Source organism: Mesocricetus auratus, unplaced genomic scaffold, assembly GCF_017639785.1.
Source record: "Mesocricetus auratus isolate SY011 unplaced genomic scaffold, BCM_Maur_2.0 Super-Scaffold_100021, whole genome shotgun sequence".
Classification (NCBI taxonomy): domain Eukaryota; kingdom Metazoa; phylum Chordata; class Mammalia; order Rodentia; family Cricetidae; genus Mesocricetus; species Mesocricetus auratus.
In genome coordinates this window covers 33391615-33411721 of record NW_024429202.1, presented here as the reverse complement: position 1 = coordinate 33411721, position 20107 = coordinate 33391615, and the positions used below count along the sequence as shown (strand labels likewise).

At 39.7% G+C, this 20107-nt stretch overlaps 1 long non-coding RNA gene across 1 annotated transcript in view; it reads right to left on the bottom strand.

The window, feature by feature from the left end:
• Nucleotides 1-207: 207 nt before the first annotated feature.
• Nucleotides 208-20107, bottom strand: part of LOC121133331 — a 63313-nt gene continuing 43413 nt past the window's right edge. The window contains exon 3 of the long non-coding RNA XR_005870166.1: nt 208-318. This is a non-coding gene — a long non-coding RNA (uncharacterized LOC121133331). The remainder of the gene's footprint in view (nt 319-20107) is intronic.

Genomic DNA, 20107 nt, shown 5'->3' with positions numbered 1-20107 from the left:
TTGTCTATTTATATCTGTTTTTCTACCTGTAGGTTTGTCTATCTATCTGTCCATTCTGAGACAAGGTAGAGGCCAACCGTGGGCTCACTGTGTAACTGGGATGACCTTGAGCTTCTAACTTACCAGTTCCCACATCTCCAGGGCTGGGATTGCAGGAGTGAAGCAGAGAACCCACTGATGATCACTACATCAAGAGGCTGAGGGAATGTTCACATTGGGGATAACCTTACCAAGATGCTGTGTCTTTTATGCCAAGACTTCAGGTTCTGGGCCAGTTTCTTCAACACTATACCTGTCTCCATCTCTTGCTGAAGAAATCTGTATCAGAAAGAATGGAAGTGTTTTGAATGCTGACATTTAACCTTTGACTATTTCTAGGTAGGAGTTAAAATTGTTCTACTCTAAGACAACAAAACTAATTTTCTTTTATAGAGCTATGTGGCATGAATTTGTACAGACCTAAAATGCACACTTAGCAAGCTTACATGACAGAAAGTGGGCATGGTACTGAGAGAGGAATGACACAGAATATTCTAGAGAGCCCTTCATACTTTACCTTCATAATGTAAGTGGGTGATGTGAAGCAGACAGTAAGTCAAACACCTCACCCACAGGTGAGAAATGAGAAATTTTAAGGCCTATTGAACACAGCATAATTTCACAGTGGGGCAGCATGAGTTTGTACAGTGAAGATGCCTCTGTAATTGGAGCCCACTGGACAAATGTACAGTGTTCTTTGCCTAAAGGTGTTCAGACAGAGCTCACTCTGTGTACATTGCTCATCTCAGAGCAACATGCAAGTTCCTGAATGTGCAGAGCCACAAGAGAACTCTGAAGTTAATTGTGCTGAAAGAAAAAATAGAACAAAAGCAAAAGCAAAAAAATAAAAAACAAAACAAAAACCCAATATCTCACCTTCTTGCTTAGGGGAACTCTGGCGTTCTGAAGTATTTAAAGACATGCACTTTTAAAATAAATGTAAAAGTATTGATGTCAAATAATTTCAAAATTAAATCCGTTATTTCAGACGTGAAATGTGTGTTTTAAACAGTGGGAAAATGTGTGAGACAGCTTTAAATCTTACACTCAAGAGTCTATTTGACTTTCTTAGATGCTAACTAAAGAAGACAGAGATTGTCTCCATCTGGACTCAGGCTATGGAGTTCTGAAATGATCTGAGTAGCTTTCTATATAATCTGGTGTTCTTCCATTATTTTATTTTCCCAAAAACTCTCTGATTTTTTTTTAATTTTAATCAGACCTTTGCTTTATTTGAACATTTTATGGTATTTTAAAGATTTTATGTTTAGCAAGTAAAAATTCTTTGTAAATGTAAGACAATGTGGTTGTTAACATTTTAATTCATGGCATCTGATTAAAAAAACCTTATAAAAGTCTTAGAAAGTACAATATAGATCGAAATTTAGAAATGATGCATTTCTTTGAAGTAGTTCACCTGAGCTGGTTATAACATAGCACAGAGAAAGGCTGGCCCAAGAGATGAAGTTGATATTCATGAATATCAACAATGACATCAAAAGAGTCTGCAATGTGGTGTAGTTAGTTTCTAATTTGTAATAAACTTGAAGCTGGTTTGAATTCTCCTCTTTGTGTGTAGGTCCTGCCTCTCTTTTCAGCCCCAAGCCACTGACTATAATTGTTCTTGGCACTATGTTGGACGAGGTTTCTTCATGTCTTTGTTCACCAGATGCTCCAGACCATGGCTCTCAATCCGTGGGCCAAGAACCCCTTTGAGGGGAGACATATAAGATATCCTGAATATCAGATGTTTACAATGTGATTCATAACAGTAGCAAAATTACAGTTATGTGAAGTAGCAATGAAGGGTTACCACAAAATGAGGAACTATATTAAAGGACCACACAATTAGGAAGGTTGAGAGTCAAAGCTCTAGAGCCACCTGTTGAATCTCTTACATGCCTCAGCAGAGGGCAAGGACCAATGTGAATTGAAAGTAGTAAATCTATACATGAAACAGTGACAAACACTGTGAAAAAAGGCTTCTAATTTTATAAAGAGTGTATTTTGTGTATTAGCAGTAGAATTGTGAAAACTTGAATCTTTAGGGCTACAAAGGTAAGACTCAGAAATCCAGGGTTTCTTTTGAAAGGATTTAAGTGATTGAGAAACACATGTCTGTCCCCTCATGCCTTCCGTATCTCTGTAGACAGTGGCAGGGTGCTCACAGGGCATACTTTGGTTAGGAAGCCATTTGTTTTCAGGGATTCTTGTGTTGGAAGCTTGGTCCCCAGGAGGCCAGTGTTGAATATGGAAACATTCCAAGGTAAAAGCTAGTCGAAAGTTCTTATATCAATAGGGCTGTGATCTCGAGAGGGGTTATGGCATGCCTGTCTAAGCTGTATTACTGTGTGATCTCTAGTTCTCCCCCAGGCACACACCTCCAGGATATGGTCCATCTTCAGATTCTCAGCAGAAGCTCCATCAACGGGGCTGCCTAAACTTGGGCCTTGTGCATCCAAGCCATGTGCTAAATGGACCTCTTACATTCCTAAATAACCCACCATGGGGATTTTGTTGAAGGAACAGCAAAGGTCAGAAAGGCTTCTACTCTAGATCTGTCTGTGGATGACATGCAGGACAGCCAGGCAAATGCAACATGTACCCTTCCTCCAACCTCATGCATGTTGGTTCTCGAGATTAAGTTAGTTTGGGCTCAGTTATAATCTCTTTACTGCAGCTCATTTTCTATCTTCATCTTTCCTTCCTCTCTACAAGTCCACATATCTGATGAGGTGCATATATCATGAATGCTGAGAACACTTACTAAGTCACTAAGTATTCTCTTGAAAGAAAGCTTAGCATTTCAATCACTAGAAACACTGAGGGTTTCCTTGTTAAGGGACTTCTGTAACTTGACACTAGAATTAGTATAAACGAAAACATTATATGGTACTAATCAACACCCTCCCGTGTGTGTGTGTGTGTGTGTGAGAGAGAGACAGAGAGAGACAGAGAGACAGAGAGACAGAGACAGAGAGAGAGAGAGAGAGAGAGAGAGAGAGAGAGAGAGAGAGAGAGAGAGAGAGAGAGAGAGAGAGAGAGAGAGAGAGAAATACGTGAAGTCATTGAAGGAAATGGTCTTATGAATACACTGCCTTCTTGGCACCCTTTCATCACCAAATGTAGTCAGAATGACTATTAAACTGAATTTAAAGTGCCAAAGCGTATTCTAAATGCCAGTAGCCCTTCCAGCAATGCATAGACTTCCAATACCATCCGAGAGGAGTTGGGGACTTCAGAGGTGTGAGCACAGTGAAAAACCAAGAAATGAAGGGGTAGTCAGCCAAAAGTGGAGGCCACTGACCAGCATTGCTCACAAGAAAGCTCTCAGCAGACAGATGGGGTTTTCTTGAGGTAAGTGGGTTCACAGCTCCTTGGTAGCTGCTCAGGAAAACGTAGACAATAAGGGTTTCCATAGTGACACTTCTTACTGATTTGTTGAATATCTTAACATTTTCTTCTTCTCAGCTTTCTTGCAAAGTATTTTGAGTCATCTCCCCTTTTAAACTTTCAAATTAACTTTTCCAGAACCAGATAATCTATGAGCCCTGGTGCATCCCAATCTGCATCTTATAAATGATGTTGGGAATGGATGAACAATTTCTCTTGAAAGATCCCCATTTAGCTATTTTTCCATATCCACTCTCAAACAGGAAGCAGTACTTTATGAAGTTTATATCATTTAAAACCAAAGAATTCTTTAGGTTTGTTTTTAAGGTTGCACTTAGAAACTAACATATTAGATTATTAGTAAGTAAATTGCAAAAATGGTAATACAGCAGAGAAACAAAATTCAGAATCATATTGGAAAACCATATTTCTTAATATATTTGTGTGATATGTAAGTGATACGCTGATATCAAATGTCAAGGTGGACCCAGGCTCAAGGACATATACTGTCTGTCCTTCTGTGTTATTTATTATCTGCATTGTTTGTACAGCCAACCAGAAGCAAAGCATGTTGCAAGCTGCCACCTGTGTCCCTGCAAAAACTGACTTGAAAGTTATCACTTTCCATTTTGTATCTTAAGGGATTTTTTATGTGACTCAGCTGAATCTCACAAGATTATATTTAATCTTTATTTTTAGCCCTACAAAATAATCAGTTTGTCATTAATGAGAGGCTGAAAGTCTTACACAGGTTTTGATATTCTACACTGAAGTTTCTTCTTGTATATAATGTGTGCAGATTGATCTCACAGATTTCTAAGTTCAGTTACCCTCCTGCCTGCAATAGCAAAGTCATATTTCTGAACATATTTATTTGACATGTAAGTGGCATACCAATGCTAAATCACAGGGGCAGGCCTAGATTCAAGGATATTTTTTGCATGCACCTGGGTAGAAAAGCTGCCATTGTGGGAGGAATTTGGCACTAACTCACACGTAGGCCATCTCCTCTCTGCTGTTCCCTTGGTATGAGAAATGTAACATATTTCCACAGTTCAAATGTTGGTTATTTTGTGACTTATCAAAGATAATCAGAACTAGAATCTGAGATGAAACTCCAAGTTCTCACAGTTTAAAGCCCATTTTTACTTAGTGTTTGGAGGGAAAAACAATTTTGATGTGAAAAAGTCCCAATGCCAAGAGAGGGGTTAAGAATTTTCTAGGTAGGGCTACTATTCCTCGAGTCAGCTTCTCTGTAAGCATGATTTGAACCACACAAACTATTGAACACACTCAGGGAGGAGGGGGAAACATAATGTGTTGTCTTCATTTAATCAGTCAGTTGCTTCAGCTGAAATAACAATCCGTTATAGCAATAGCCTTATAAAGAACATGTGGATGGGCACATCTTTTTCTCTTTTATTCTTTGGATAATAATTATTCAACATTTGACAAATCCAGGTGATCTTCTATGCACTGGAGAATCTGTGTGGACTAATATGAACCTCTGCTTCCAGAATGCATCCGTTTTGGAAGGGGAGATACCAGGAGATAGTTCAAGTTCAATTCATTTCCCTGGGTGATGGCCATTCATTTCATGGTTACTCTATCTCAATGAACCTCATCTTTGGTTTGACCACGAAAAAGACCAATGTCCTTTCATCAAAGAGGCGGCATTGACATGTGCTATAGTGACTTCTCAGCAACACTTCTGATACAAATTGACCCATTCAAAACCTATAAGGATGACACCAAGCTGAGCCAAGTTTCATCCATAGCTGAAGCACGAGGGGCTTGCCAATGACTCTGTGGGGTTATTTAAGCAGTTGTAAAGGGTTTCGGTTCTTTTTCAATCCTCTATGAAAGTCCAAAAGATGCTAGGAATACTTTTATATCTGCAGAGGTGGATGTTCTGGTGTTGTCTTTTGTAAGTTAGCTTTATTTATTAGCAGAACGCATGAGCATTCATCTGTGTGACAGTCTCATATTATCTGTGAGGATGGGGTTTTATATTCTCATTGGTTTTTCCTTCACATGGACATCACTTTCTGATCTCTACAGAGCAGTTGCTGCCCTCCATGATTACAACAGCTACTTATTTAAGAATAAGAATAAATTTAGTTAATTTTGAGGTTTTCAGGAGAAAAATTTTCTGCTCTAGTCTTTTCAGTATTTATATCGCTTTTTAAAAAATAATACACCCATAGTAATATAACAACAATTGAGAATTTCTATTATATTTTATACTAATTCATTAAAATATATTCTAGCCTTGAAGTGAGATGATACTTTATACCTAGATTTCAGTAAGCAGAATGTAGTGTTAGCTTAGCTCTTTGAAAATGTTTTATGCTTATTTATCTGGGGGATGGAGCACACACAAGCCATGTCAAGCTTGTGGAGGTCAGAAGATCGCCGGCAATGTCAATTCTCTCCTTCTAGAATGTAGGTTGCAGAGATCAAGTTCAGGCCATTGGCCTAGGGTAAGCACCTTTGCCCACTGAACCATTTCGCAGGCTTTGAGGTTAGTACTTCCTTTACAAAGGAACTCTGGATAGTATTCTATTTTTTAATAAAATTCTCTCAAATGTAAATCCTTCTGCATTTGTGGATAAATTCTGAAACTCTAAATATGATATATCACTGATTATTTTTATTCCATTAAGTAATACATGAGACCAAACAGGAACAATTTTAAAATAATTGAATGGACAAAATAAGTGTCCAACACTGCAAATAGGAAAGAGTGTGTGTGGGGGGGGGTGATTTGTTCGAAAATCCAGCCAAGCAAACAGTTCATGGCTAGACAATGGAACCTCCTCTTAGGGTTCACTGTCCAAAGATGCAGGGTCTAGGGTTGCTATTATCTTGTTCCCTCTAAATGTAAAAGCTAAATAAATGGGCCTTTGAAAAGTAGTATTTAAATTTGACTTTATTTTATTGTTGCACACAAGGATTCTGATAATTCCTTAATTCATGGTACAATCTAATTACAGCTTGATTTCTCAGTGGGGAAATATATTACCACATTCTCAAGTTACTTTTTGACTGTTCTCTTCTGTGACTACTGCAGTACTGGAATACAGCCGAATCATTTCTTTCCTTTTAGTCATGTATGTACTGAATGCTGTGGTGCTGTGGACTTGGCCACACATCATCTAATATTGATCATAGACTGGCAAATGGAATGTATTATTTTGGCACAGGTAATGTGGTTACAGTCACAGAATGCATTCAGAAGAACACAGATTTGTGAAGAAGTCCTTACCTGTCATTTAACATGTAAGGAAGATTTCATTTTACAATTCCTTAGATTTATTTCCATTTGGTAAGTACAGGAGAAAATTTCCAATTCTTTCATCTAATGGTGTCCTACAATACTTTTCACAAATAATTTTCATGGTAATTTCAAACAAGTATATATTTAGTTCTGTAAGTCTGCTCTGTGTTCAGTGCTACTTGGTCTCTGTCTCTGTCTCTCTGTCTCTACCTCTGTCTCTGTGTGTGTGTGTGTGTGTGTGTGTGTGTGTATGTATACATACATACATACATACATATCCCTATTACCTCCTTCAAACATCCCTTGCGTCTATGAGTGCTAATTAATGTTCACTTGTGAACTGGCAGGGAGAACACAGTATTTCTCTTACAGAGGCCAAGACAAAGCAAAGCAATGAAATACAGAGAAAACTCACTGCCTTCCCTCTGTACTCTCCCCTGATCACAACTTTTCTCCTTTCCACACCTCTCTTTCTTGCCCATCTTCTCTCTTTTCATGCTTTCAGTGCACAACCCTTGATACATACTTTAGGACTTTGGAGACAGGTCCTGGCCCAAGATCTTGTGGCACAAGGCCTTCACTGTTCCTGCATGCTGCCCCTGCGGCTAGCATCCTTTTGCATCTGGTTCTGGGTCCTCATCTTTTAGGCTCACTTGGGAAGGCCAAGGTTTCAACCAGGAGAAGCATACTTGTAGCTCTAGTCTATGTCTCTAATGTGAAGCCCTGAGGTGTGTCTGGAGGACCTGTGTGCCCCCTGCCACCTGCAGCCCACCACCTGTCCCCGCTCCAGTGACTCCTCAATATTATATTAGACTCAGTTGGGGTCATGGGCCACAGAGACTTCCTGGCTTCCAATTACTCAAGGGTATCTTTATCCTAAAGCTACTGTTTTCCTTTTTCAATTAAATTTGCTACCATTATTTTTTAAGTTAACAGTGGGTAATCAATGTAACTGAACTTCTGTTGGGAGCCCTCCCCCCAACCCCCTGCTTTCATCGAAAGATAGAAAACCAAAAGTTATTCAGTTTTGTAGATGGTGGACCAGAGAGCTTCTGGGAAAGAGTGTTAAAACTTCATTCCAACTGTGCAAACAAAACCTGAACTTGTTCCTACCTATGCTGTGCAGATGCGGCTAACAAACTCACTTCTACAATATTGACTTTAACTGCACAAGATTCATTTCCATTTTCCTAGAACTGCAGTCCCTTGCCCATCACCACAGAAACACCTGATGTATGCTACGAGATAATTTTTAATTCCTGTGTCCCTGGAGGCCTTTGGACAGAAACAGCAGAAGTTCTACATTAATCTCTTTGAACTGCATAGAGAGAGAAATGGCCCAGGTGACTTTCATTATTTTTGGACAAAGCATTAAGGGATACGTTGTGCATTTTTGAAAGTTCTCTAGAATGATATCTGCACACTTGTTACATGAATTTTCCATGATTGCACCTCTGACTGGAAATGGGAAGAACAGTCAATATTCACATAAGAAAAAGAAAGCACCAGGAAAAAAAAATAGGCAGAAACCCTAAAGAGGTCTGAAATTGATTCAACACCCCAATACATATCTGATCACAAAGGAGTTGAATAGCAAATGAAGCAAGTGTGTAGCCTAAGGAAGAGGAGGGGCATGGCTGCTACTGACAGAACCCAACCACGTTGCAAATTGGGTTGGAATTCCCTGCTAGGTGCAACTTAGTTTTGGAGATCTGTGAAGTTCAGGGCCACACGGCTTTTCTTCCAGCAGGGCTCAAGGCTCCCTTTTATTCTTTTTCCAGACCCAAGTAGCAGGTCTTTGCTTCACTTTGACAACAGTGTTTTTTGACCTTCCTAATGTGGAAGCACAGAAGTCCTTTTCTCTAAATAAGGACTTTCACTAACAGCATTTACTCTGAGCATTAAGTTGCTGCTAAAACACAGCCACCTGGCGCTAACTCAAACTGCACGAGGGATGAGGACTCAACCTCACTTTTCTTTTAATCAAAGACACCTGTGTTGGGGGGAGTAGAATTTTTGCCTCCAAATGATTCAGCTTGTTCCCCCCTCCCCTGTTACACTTTTGATAAAGGACCTTATTTTCCTATAGTTTGGTACCATCAAAACACACTGTTCCCCTTCGCTCACCAAACCAAAAAGTAAATAAAGAAACAAACAAATAAACAACATTCGCGTAGGTAGATACAGCTTAAGCAATTCACAGAGTATACAAACATTTATTGGTACAAACCTGCAACACCATTTTTTTTTTTTTTGGTTAAAATTTAACAGTGTTTTCTCCAATCTTCAAAGCCTGCCTTCATGGTGTGCTGAAGTAATTGAACCACTCGGGCTGTTTTATATAGGACATCTTATCTTTCTTTCATTTCCCAGGCTGTGGCTTCTTTTCCATTCCCATGAAATCCGTGTACACACTTTAGAAGCCCTCCTGAACAAGCTTGCTTCTAAGTTTCACAGAGCCCTTAGCGCGATTTGAATACGAAAGAGATACTGAATAAAAAGCTTTAATCTCTTGTCTGCGCTCGCTCTTGCTTTCTCGCCTCTCTTCATCTCCTCCTCTTCCAAGGGCTTTTCTGTGTGAGTAAACTGAACATTTTCTGTTTAAAGTGAAGTGTAATGTTGAAGAAGATGCCTTCTGGAGGCTGGGAGGGATGGGGGGCTGCCGCTCCTGCAAATCTCCTCTGTCAGATTGGAGTGCCACAGTGCCTTCTGGTAAGGCTTTACAGGTACAAGATTAGCAAAGAGCTCTCAGTGAACAAAAATCATTCAATCAGCAGAATATACAGGGAGTATCAAATGTGCCCTCCACCTCAAATACTGTGGGGCTCTCTCCTCTGATACCTCTTCCCCTCGGTGAGTTGGAACTGCTTGAAAGGATTTTCTGTTCTCTGGTCTCTTGTCAATTTGAATGCCAGGAAATGAGCCCCCTTTGTAAGATTAATTAATAGCAGGAGCGGATCGGCCGAGCCCAATCGCCACGCCACGGAGCTGTAATTGCTACTTTGTGGAAAGGAAAGGGAAAAAAAAAGTTTGGGTTGCCGTTTAAGAAGAGGGTTTAAGGGAAGTTCTTTGAACTAGAGGTCTCAGTGCACTGGATTAAGGCAAGAAGCAAGGAGGCCTTTGAAGTTTACTAAGAGGTTTTGGAGGGAAAAAAAAGTTGGGTGGCAAAAGAGAGCTGGCAACATCAAACGCACTCTCACCGCTGGCGCCTCACCTGCTTGCTGGCCAGAGGGACTGGGACCTGTGCGTCGCAGGTGTGCAGCTGGGGATCAAGGTGAGGACGCATGCACACAGTAACACGCATGATCTCGGAGCAGCGTGGGTCCCTGCTCAGGACCGATTCTCCACTGCTTGGCTCTGCTCTTAGCTGCTCACACACGGAGCAGACAAGAGGCAAAAGATCGTCCACGCTGATTCCTCGAGCTTTTCGGTGGCACTCTCCCTGCCAGGATCTTCAAAGTCACTTTAAAAACTTCTCTGCTTATCACTTAGCAATAATGCATCGATGAAAAAAAGGCTGGAATTCTTGCATAAAGCCTATCTGCCCCCTGTCTGGAAGTAAGAATTAACATATGCCAATGTAGTCTCAACAGGGACAATGTCGCCCCCAAGGGGGTGAAACTGATTCTTGGGTAGACAGTTGGGGGTAGTAAAACACAGTCTTGGATATTGTGACCATGGTGATTTCTAAAGGAATAAAATAACCATACAGTCACATCAATTGTTGTAATAATGGAAACCTAGAAAACAAAATACTGGCCATTTCCTTAATGGTCTCAGTTAAAATGAAACACACTGAAGATCACCAGCGAAAGCAAATTCTGTAATAAAACGTGGCAGGCCTTTAATTCATATAGACTGGGAATTGGTCATAAGTTAACCCCAACATAGGAACCTCATATTTGATGTAGAATATAGTGACTCTTAAGACAGTTTATTCTTCCCAGCTGCACATTAATTGTTGTTATTATCCTATTAACCTGGTAAGAATGATAAATTAAAAGTATCCACAGACATTAATTGAGATTCCTGATAGTCTTTAATTCCCACCACTACAAATTACCTATCAACTCAGATTTTCTAGCCAATTTTTTAAAAATTGAATTTAATTTGTTTGAATACTTCGAGATACCTTGTGAGATATTTATGGTCTAACATAAAAACTTTCAAAATAGCTTAGAAGAGTAAAATGACTGCTCATGTAGCTATATCATTGAGAGAGAGCCTGCCTAGCATATATGAGGTCTTGGAGTCCATCCTCAGCCTGCAATTAAATAGATATAAAATATACTATGACATAAAAGATTTGTTACATTAGCATAGTTTATCCAACTCTTTGTTGTATAACTTGTCTTGTTTATATCTTAAATGTGGATTACAAGAAAAATAGTTTTTTGTTTTGTTTTTGTTTATTTCTTTGGGGAAAGATATGTCAAAGTAAGCAAAAAGCAGCAAACTAACAAAAACTTCAAGATTACTTTGGCATTCATTAGCTAATTGGATTCTATTAGACATTGCATCAATTTAAATTCAAAGATTTTGCTCTTGTTTTTTAAGATTCACCATCCATGTTGAAGTTTCAGTTTAACAAAATGTATGTATACTTACTTGGTGGCACACTTCACTACTGAGAAAATCTCTAGTTTCTGTTTTGAATGTATCAAAATACTGCCTTGTCCTCCATTATAATGACAAGTAGTACTCGAGAAAGGGAAAGCAGTTGCAAAAAGGGGGAATAAACCAGAAACATCTCTAAGCTCACCCTTCTCTTACATTCATCTTTGGGTCATTGTTGGCATTTAGACCTTTAATTTCTCCACTGGCTGTAAGAAACTTTGGGAATTCTTGCCCTAAAAATTTACACATGCACCAATAGTCAGCATGGGTAGATCAAGGAAGTCTGTCTTCCAACGGACTTGGCTCGCTGTGTTCTGGAAAATTTGTCAGTGGAGTACCAACCCCAACAACAGAGACCTGTGACATTTCCAGGCTCCCTCTTCATTGACATCCACTGCCAACTCAGACTGCGAAAGCAGGTTGACCTAGGCCAGCTCTCAGCCCACGGTGAGCAATCAATAAACAGTGTTGACTGAAGGACCGCTGCAGCACCCAACACTCGAGGCCTGGACTCAGAAGCCGCATTTACAGAGCCATCTGGGGGGACCTGCCATTTTGAAAGTTTTACAAATATTTGTAATACAATAAGTGAGTGAATGGAGTAGGAAGTGACTATGAGTCCATTTCCAGAATTCCCATTCCCTAACCCTTCTGAATTTGCCAGAACCTGTGTCTCTTTCCGGCGAATGTTCACACCTGGTGGTTCACCTTACTTACCTATGGGAGAGCACTCCATTTTACCTACAACCAGAACTGTGTATCCACAGATACACACGCTATAAAGACTTAAAATAATATATTTTGTAAAATATTGCCTATCCTCGATTCTACTAGCTGTCAAAAAGCTGTATATAATCACGCTCATTAAGAAAAACAGGCATATATTCAATTACCTCTCTGCTGCCAATGTAGGAAACAAAATAGTTTCCTTTTTTATTATATCAGATATCTTGGTTTATGCCATGCATGCTAAAGTAACCACTCCTTGAGGCTTGGAACTGCAACATTTTTAAGATATCTGGAGGATTATAATTGCGTGCACACATCAATTATGGATTGGATTCAGCACTTTCAGATAAGTTCCCAGATCACAAAGCCAGAGCGATGGTCTCCAGGCATTTCTAGGTCAGTTTGATTACAGGTGTAGTACAGGCAGCCTTGTTAGTTCTTCGTGATGAGAGCTTCCTTTCCCTGCTGGGGTTCTGGGAGAGGCACTGACCACTGCCTCTCACTAACAATTTCTTACCATTCCCCAGGGATGCCTTAATGAGCCCCTCGGACATGGCCAAAGGCAATCTTGTTCTCCAGCCCAGTGAGGTGAAAAGCTAATGCTTCACCTACCAGGCAAGCAATAATTAATAAGGTGTCTTTGATTTATCTCCATTCATTAACAAAGTTACAAGTTTGGGGGTCTTAGGGAACACTGGTTCCTCTATCATTTTCATTTACAAGTATTGAATGAAATATCCATGCCAGGGTATGTTAAAAAAATTAACTTACAAGGAAAACAAATGAATGTGGAATACTAATTGGGAGAGAGCAACTGACAGATACTGCAAAAGATTGATTTTAGGGGAAAATGGAGAAATCTGTTTTGTGTTTATTTTAAGGACAGGAAATGAATACTGATTAGTAATGTATAGGCAGTTGCGTGGTACAGCATTTGGTAATGTTTTCGCTGGATATTTGATTTGTCTAAGTTTTTCCCAGATTTGAGATTGGATGCCAGTTATCAGAGTTAGTTTTTTGGTTTAATAGTTAGTTGGACTTCCTTGGATACATGGCTCTTAAATCGTGAGCATTTGCTGTGCCTTCCTGTGGAAAAATAATCCAAGCACAAATGTTACATTATCACAGAAAGACATGCCTACTTGAAGTAGGCAAAATAAGGCTGAGAAGAGGGGGTTAAACTTCTTTTGGCTTTGTTTGTGCTCTGAGCTTTTTTTTCCCCAGACATTACACATTTGGACCTGCAAGCATGTGGGATGCTGCAGTATTTCCCTCCTATGTACTGCATGGAAATCTATTTATCTATCTCTATGCCTATGGATCTGTTTAGTCTATTCATGGAGAGTCCATCTGTCTAGGATGGAAGTAAAACAAACAAATACAACAAACAAACAGAAAACAAATGTATACTCCAAAACGAGAATGAGTAAGAGTTGTATTACAGTAGCCCCCTTAGAAAGTTAAGATGGTATAGGTGGAGGCAGGGGACTCAGTTCATTTGTATGTGTTGCTCTCTAGCTGTAGTGAATAAGGTGACCATGGGAGGCAGCTTGGGGCTCAGGCTGAGTCTAGCTGCTTCCCTAATAAGCGATTTCAGGACACACAGTTTATGTGAACAAATGTGGAGAGTAGTGTGAATCCTAAGACCATCCACAGAATGCCTGGGCTGGTGTCAGTCCTCTGAGCCTTTGGGAAATTTGGGGAGTAGAGCAGTGAGGTTGTAGTGACATCTAAAGGCAGACACTCCATTTGTGCTGCACTCTAAACGGCTTTGCTCTTTGCTACAAATGCTTTTAATGGTGGCTTCTGATTCATTTCTCCAAAACCTCCAGGAAGCAACTTTCGTTTAGATCTCATTTCTCCATCTATACGGGTGGCAGTGGGAGGATTCTAGCCGTCTGCAAATGACTCCCTTGTGAAGCATATCAAATACTAATATGATATGTACTACTGCAGTGTCTTCTCCTCTGAAATGCATTGCTTAAGAATTATCAGACCGCTTGTCTTGAGGCTAATACAGGCTAAAGAGTGTAAATCACACACTGGAAGAGCCTGCTGCTGTCCCTGTGCCAAACTTTCTGACTCCAGTGCAGTGTTGCAATTACACAGCTACTTGCCCGTCTAAGTCCCCTTCTTTGTGTTCCAGAAATGAGCAGGATAGTACAGAGGCTGCACAAACTTCCTGTGAAGATATGCTTTGGTCAAGACACCTATTGCTGTCATGAACTGATTATGACTCCTTACCAGTTGGCCTAAGGAAACAGCATTTTGATGCTTGAGCACCTACTTTTGAACTGTGCCTTTTTACTCCCTTTGTCAAATAAATGACCTGTTCCTAGCTTTCCCACATTGCTCAACCCACTATGATCTTTCACTCCCCTCATCACTCAACTGGCAAGAGTTTACCTGGTCTGACCCATCATGCATACATGGTTTGCTTCCTTTCAGCTTGTTCCCAAGCATCCAGGACAGGGAACACTTCAATGACCTCTCTTTCTGTCTCTCTCAGGCTCTGGCTCTGGCTCTGGCTCTGGCTCTGGCTCTGGCTCTGACTCTGACTCTGTTTTTCTCTTCCTTGCTCCCTCCCTGCCTTCCTTTCTCCCTTCCCCCCACCCCCAAGTCTCTCCCTTTACTGAGGTGGCCCTCAGTCCTGCAGATTGGTGAGTTCAAAATGCACTGTTTTTTATTTGCTTTCACTACCCTTAAACAATCTGTTGTATTCCTATTGGTAAACTTGTACATGGGCAAGACAATTGGACAGTGAATCCAGAAGGCAGTGAATTTACATACAGGTGACCATGTAACAGTGAGACGTGTATGTGTGTGTGTGTGTGTGTGTGTGTGTGTGTGTGTGTGTGTGTGTATAACTCTGTACTGAACGGATGGGAATTTTTCTTTTCCTTTCTTTTTCTTTTTTAAGTGGCCTTGATAAAAGACCAATAAAGTTGAAGTGAATAGTTGGAAGATAATAACACTCATGGTAAAGGTCTAGGCATAGGCCCACCACTCTGCCCCTGCCAGTAATCCTGGCTTTGGGGATCTGAAATTTCCTAAAGATGTATTAGTGTCGTATACACATGTGCTCTTGTATGTTCATAATCCCTTTCACTGGCTTCTTAGCTGCATGCTTTGTATTTAAATTTTCCTTCTGACCAAGTAAATCCCTTTGGATGAAGTGACAGGATCTTTTCAGCACCCATAGCTGGTGACAGCTGGTGCAGAGACTCTGAAAGACTGCAAAGTGTTCCTTACTAGCTTTCTTCAAGGCCAGTGCCAGCCACCAGCTGAGCGATTTCTTAGTCCTCCCCTTCAGGCATCAGTTCGTTGAAGAGGCTCCCAGAGAATACTAAAGAAGTATAATAGATAATAATGTAAAAGACAATATCTGTGCAGTTGGCTTACCCATGCCTTAATTAGGGACTTATTTATTATATGTGAACATGGAACCTTTTCATTAAGTCTGGTGTAACCCTTTATTACACTGCATGGAGTATATTCTGGCATCTTAAATACAAGCGCTAATGGTTTGAAAGCGAGGATTGCTGCTAACCTTTGAAAACACTTCACATCGGGCCAGATGCACACTGGTTCCTCTTCCTTGGTGAAGTTCCCTTGTGAAAAATTTCACTTGTAATATATGCTGTTGTTTTAAAGAAATATGGAAATACGTCTCTTTATGGGTGGGCAGGACTTCCTTTGGTGAATTGCCACTGTTGGGATAAGTAAAGAGATAATATGGAAAATTCAAGCAAAGTAAGAAACGAGACTGAATTTATGTGGGCAATATAGCAGGAAACTGTCTCCCATGTGCAATTACTAAGCTGAAATACTTACACTCTCAGATACCATTTTCCTAATTATCTTTTTGCAAAATCAAAATAAGATAATACTTTCAGAAGAAGATATTAATTTGTTGATAATAATATTTGTAGCCATTAAATTTGTGTATGAAGATGGCCTAACAGCTAGTCACTCTGCCAGAAATAAACAATTGCTCACATATTAAAAACCAACAACAACAAGATGTAAACTAATACACCACTTCTAAACATGACTGGCTATAGATTTGTTTCTAAGCAAGCCCACTCTTATTGCAAACCATTTATTTTAAATCCTTCTTTAATTTTTTTGAAAGCTGAGAGAGTATCTTACTGTGTTGTGTTGGGATACACATAACTACTCCTTTAAATGAGGACTTAAGCAAAGGAGTGGTTTTGTCCTATGTTGCATCCTTGTGGTGGTATCATGGGACATAGACAGAATCAGCTGACAGCTGGGAGTGTTGTTAAATCTTTAAAAGATCCTGCTTGTGACAACTGATTTGACAATGCAAAATTAATGAAAAAGTTTACCAACCCAGATTAGCAACTAAAAACATAGAGAGAGAAAGAGAGAAAAATGAAAATCATTCCCCACACATAATAGAAAGAGGTTTGCAAGCAGGGCTGTGTATATGATTTCCTGGCAAGTGCCTACTGTTTTTGAAGCTGATAGAATTTTGCTAACAAATTAATTTGACATTTTGACAATATTTCTGAATTAGTATATTCCTGGTCATGATTTGGCTAAAGAACAAGTAATAGAAATAATAATAAATAATAATAATAATAATAATGTGTGTGTTGCACTTCAAATTCTACTAAGTTAGAACAGATCAATACAAGCATAAAGATAATCATCACCTTTTGTCTTAGGTGTTGTGTCACCCTAAGCAGGTCCTGTGCCTTTTAATGAAGACAGGGCCACAGTTTGGAGTTTGTAAGTCTGTGATTTTTGTTTTGTCCTGTATTTTATGCTCCTGATTTCCTTACATGTTTCATGGGGGTGTGCTGCACAGGACTAGGAGAGGATCTCAGTCGGGGCTTTGTAATTATAGACATTTTATTTCTCAGTCAATTCCCTAAAACAAACACTCAACAAAATATGAACTCATACCGTTTTCTTCCCCTATAAGATGATAAAGAAAAATAATAAAATTAAACTGAAGAATGCTGGTGTGCTGCACAAATGTTAACCAAGTGGGTGAGATGCTAAAATTTCTCCTATGATCAATGAAAAGCCTGCTAATTATAACAATAGAATCTGAGTTTGGTTTGGTTTTATTGTGAAAGACCCCTAAAAAATGCACACGGGTTTTTAAATATTCAAGGTTTGTACTGTCGTATTTTTTGCACATGGTGAATTATTAATACAGGGCTCATGCTGGCCTCACCAGCTACTGCTGAATTCCTGTTAGTAAGTCAGAATTTGATGCGTCACAATGGAGGTGAAGGCATGTCTCATAAGAATATGACCCATCCATTGATGGTCACATATTGTAATCTGTCTCTATTCAATTATGTGGTGGGAAAATTATTTAAATGAGCTTGTGTTTTTCTGTCATAAATTACTTAAATCAGAGTGAAGGTGTGTGTTCTAATTATTAGTATTAGTTCTAGGTATGCACACATGCATGCCTGTATGTATGTCTTATTAGGCAGCATCCCCATGCCAGGACTTTTCTCTGATACTTCTTTATATCAGATATCCAAATGCAAACATGCACACACACACACATATATATGTGTTGCATACCTGTATTGTGGTGTCTGTTCACATTTTTTGTCATGTAGTCATTATATACACAACCTAGACTTAAAGGATGTCAAAACTGCCAGCCTCAGCATGATTGATGATGCCGTGGTACACTGATTCTTACCAGGTGTGGTGTGATGGGAATTCAAATGCTGTTCAGAGCTCTCATTTGTGTTAGTAAAGTTTCGCTTTGCTCTTAGTTTTTCTGTCCCCCTCCCCATTATTGGAGAGACAGTGAGGGTAGAGGCGTGCAAATCATCTGAAGTAGAGTCTTGAGCCCTTTCTTAAGATGTCTTTAATACTGTAAGAAAAGCATTATGAACTTTTCCTCCAGTCTGTCTCTCAGATGTATGCTTCTTCTCTATTTGCATATAATATATGCTTTAACCCACACATGTATCATCTTGCATTTACTAAGACAGATTATTTTTCAAAGGTTTAAAATTATTGGTCCTTTTGTTGTTGCTCTCCTGAGTTAGGTTCCATTCACTAGATGTTAAGTGACCACTGACTGTCTCAACCCAGAAGACCCCATCGGTTTTTTTAAACCATTTTGTTTCAATATTTTGACCCACCGGTGAGTATAAAGATGGCATTCAGTGGCCTCAGAGACTAGTCTCTAAGTCAGAGAGCTCAAATGGCCCTGCAGCCCAGAACCCTGTGGATGCGAAGAGCACCTTCCTTCCTAAGCTCATCTCCGTGGACACCCACTTCTACCAGGAGAAGTAGCACTTGGTTTTGCACAGATTATGCAAATGCCTTTTGACTATAGATGGCTTTTATTTCCTGTTCTCCACATAAATTATGGGTGATAGTGCTGAATGAGAAAACTTATGATCTGTAGAAGTCTATCCTAGGGGCGTTCTCTGACTAAGAATGTTGCCATATGCAGTTTGTCATTATGTACTGGAAGGATGTCAGTATAAGTTATCCCTGGACCCTTAGATCCAGGATAGGGTCCTGGCTCCATCTATGTCCATATTCATCTTCCTAAAGAACATTGAGTTTTTACTCATGATTCAACTTAGTCACTATATGTCATAAACTGGGTCCTGTGAGCAACATGTGAATTCAGCATGTAGATAATTTTGACACACAATGATGAACCTTATCTCTCCAAACTTTACCTCTTTGCTTTATCTGTCAGGTTTCAGTAAATATAAACATAACAGAGGAAGCTCTTCATTCAGACTAAATAAAACTGAGTAGTTTTGAATGGTGACCATGGGGATTCACCCTCACATTAAATGTGCTATTACTATTTACTTTTCTGAAATAGTTATTGGTTGATTGATTCTGTGTATTGTGTGTTTATTCTCTATATAAGTTCATGCACTATTGCATGCCTGGTGCCCAAGGTGCCCAGGAGAAAACAAAAGATCCCTGGAACTGGAGATACAGATGATTGTGAGCCACCAAGTGGGTATGAGGAATACAACCTGAGTCCTCTATAAGAACATCAAGCTCTTATAACCATTGAGCCTGCTCTCCAGCCTGCTCTCTACTTCCACAACATGTGTTTAAAGACAAGGCTCATTCCCACTGGCTGGATAATAGATTTTCCTGACTCCTTCCTACTTCCCATCACCCCCTCTATGAGTTCTACAAAACCAATGGGATTGCCTTCCTGCAGCCCAGATTCTCCACTTCTTGCTACTCTATTGTACTGCCTTGACATATTCCTAATTATTTCTTCGTTAAATTATGACATATCAGATATCAATACCATATAGCCCACCTTAAGTCCTACAGCTTATGTACGGGTTTTCTTGTCGATTCTGCTTCTTTTGTTTTTCATTTCACTCATCACTTACTCCACTATATTTCTAAATAATGTGACTAACTGAAATGGCCTGGTTTTCCTCTTTGTTTTGAAATTGATTGATTTAGGCAAGGAGTGCCAGTCTAGTTCCTGGCAAGTGGCCACAGTATCTTTCAACTAGGCATTAGATGTCTGGAAGCAAAACAAAGCCACAAACACTATGTGTACAGTGGAGAGCCCAGGGGAACAAGGCAACTAAGAGCTTAAAAGTGGGAGAAGAGGGCAGGCCTGACCACACAGGTATACCAAGATGTGTATAGGTGGTTCAAGGCACATACTTCTTGTATCTCATGGGTAATGATGTTAGGAAGAAAAAAAAATGCTTATAGAGATGATTCCCCAAGGAACAATATCCTGGATTTCGAGTTTTTGACTTTACAGTGGTAGGAAGCAATGTGTATTCAGTGTAAATTACACTTCATATTTTGAATTGTATCATTTCCTAGGCTAGCAATAGGTGTTGCAATGCTATCTTAAGATGTCAGGCAATGTCTATGAGGCACAGCTCCCCTTCAGTCTAGGAGCAACCGAGTGGCATTACTAGGCTAAAGATGTTCAGAACATGATTCTAATTAGGTGCATATTCAACTAACACAACTTTGACCCCATCATAAATTCAGGAGCACTCTCATATTCACTAGGCCTCTAATGAA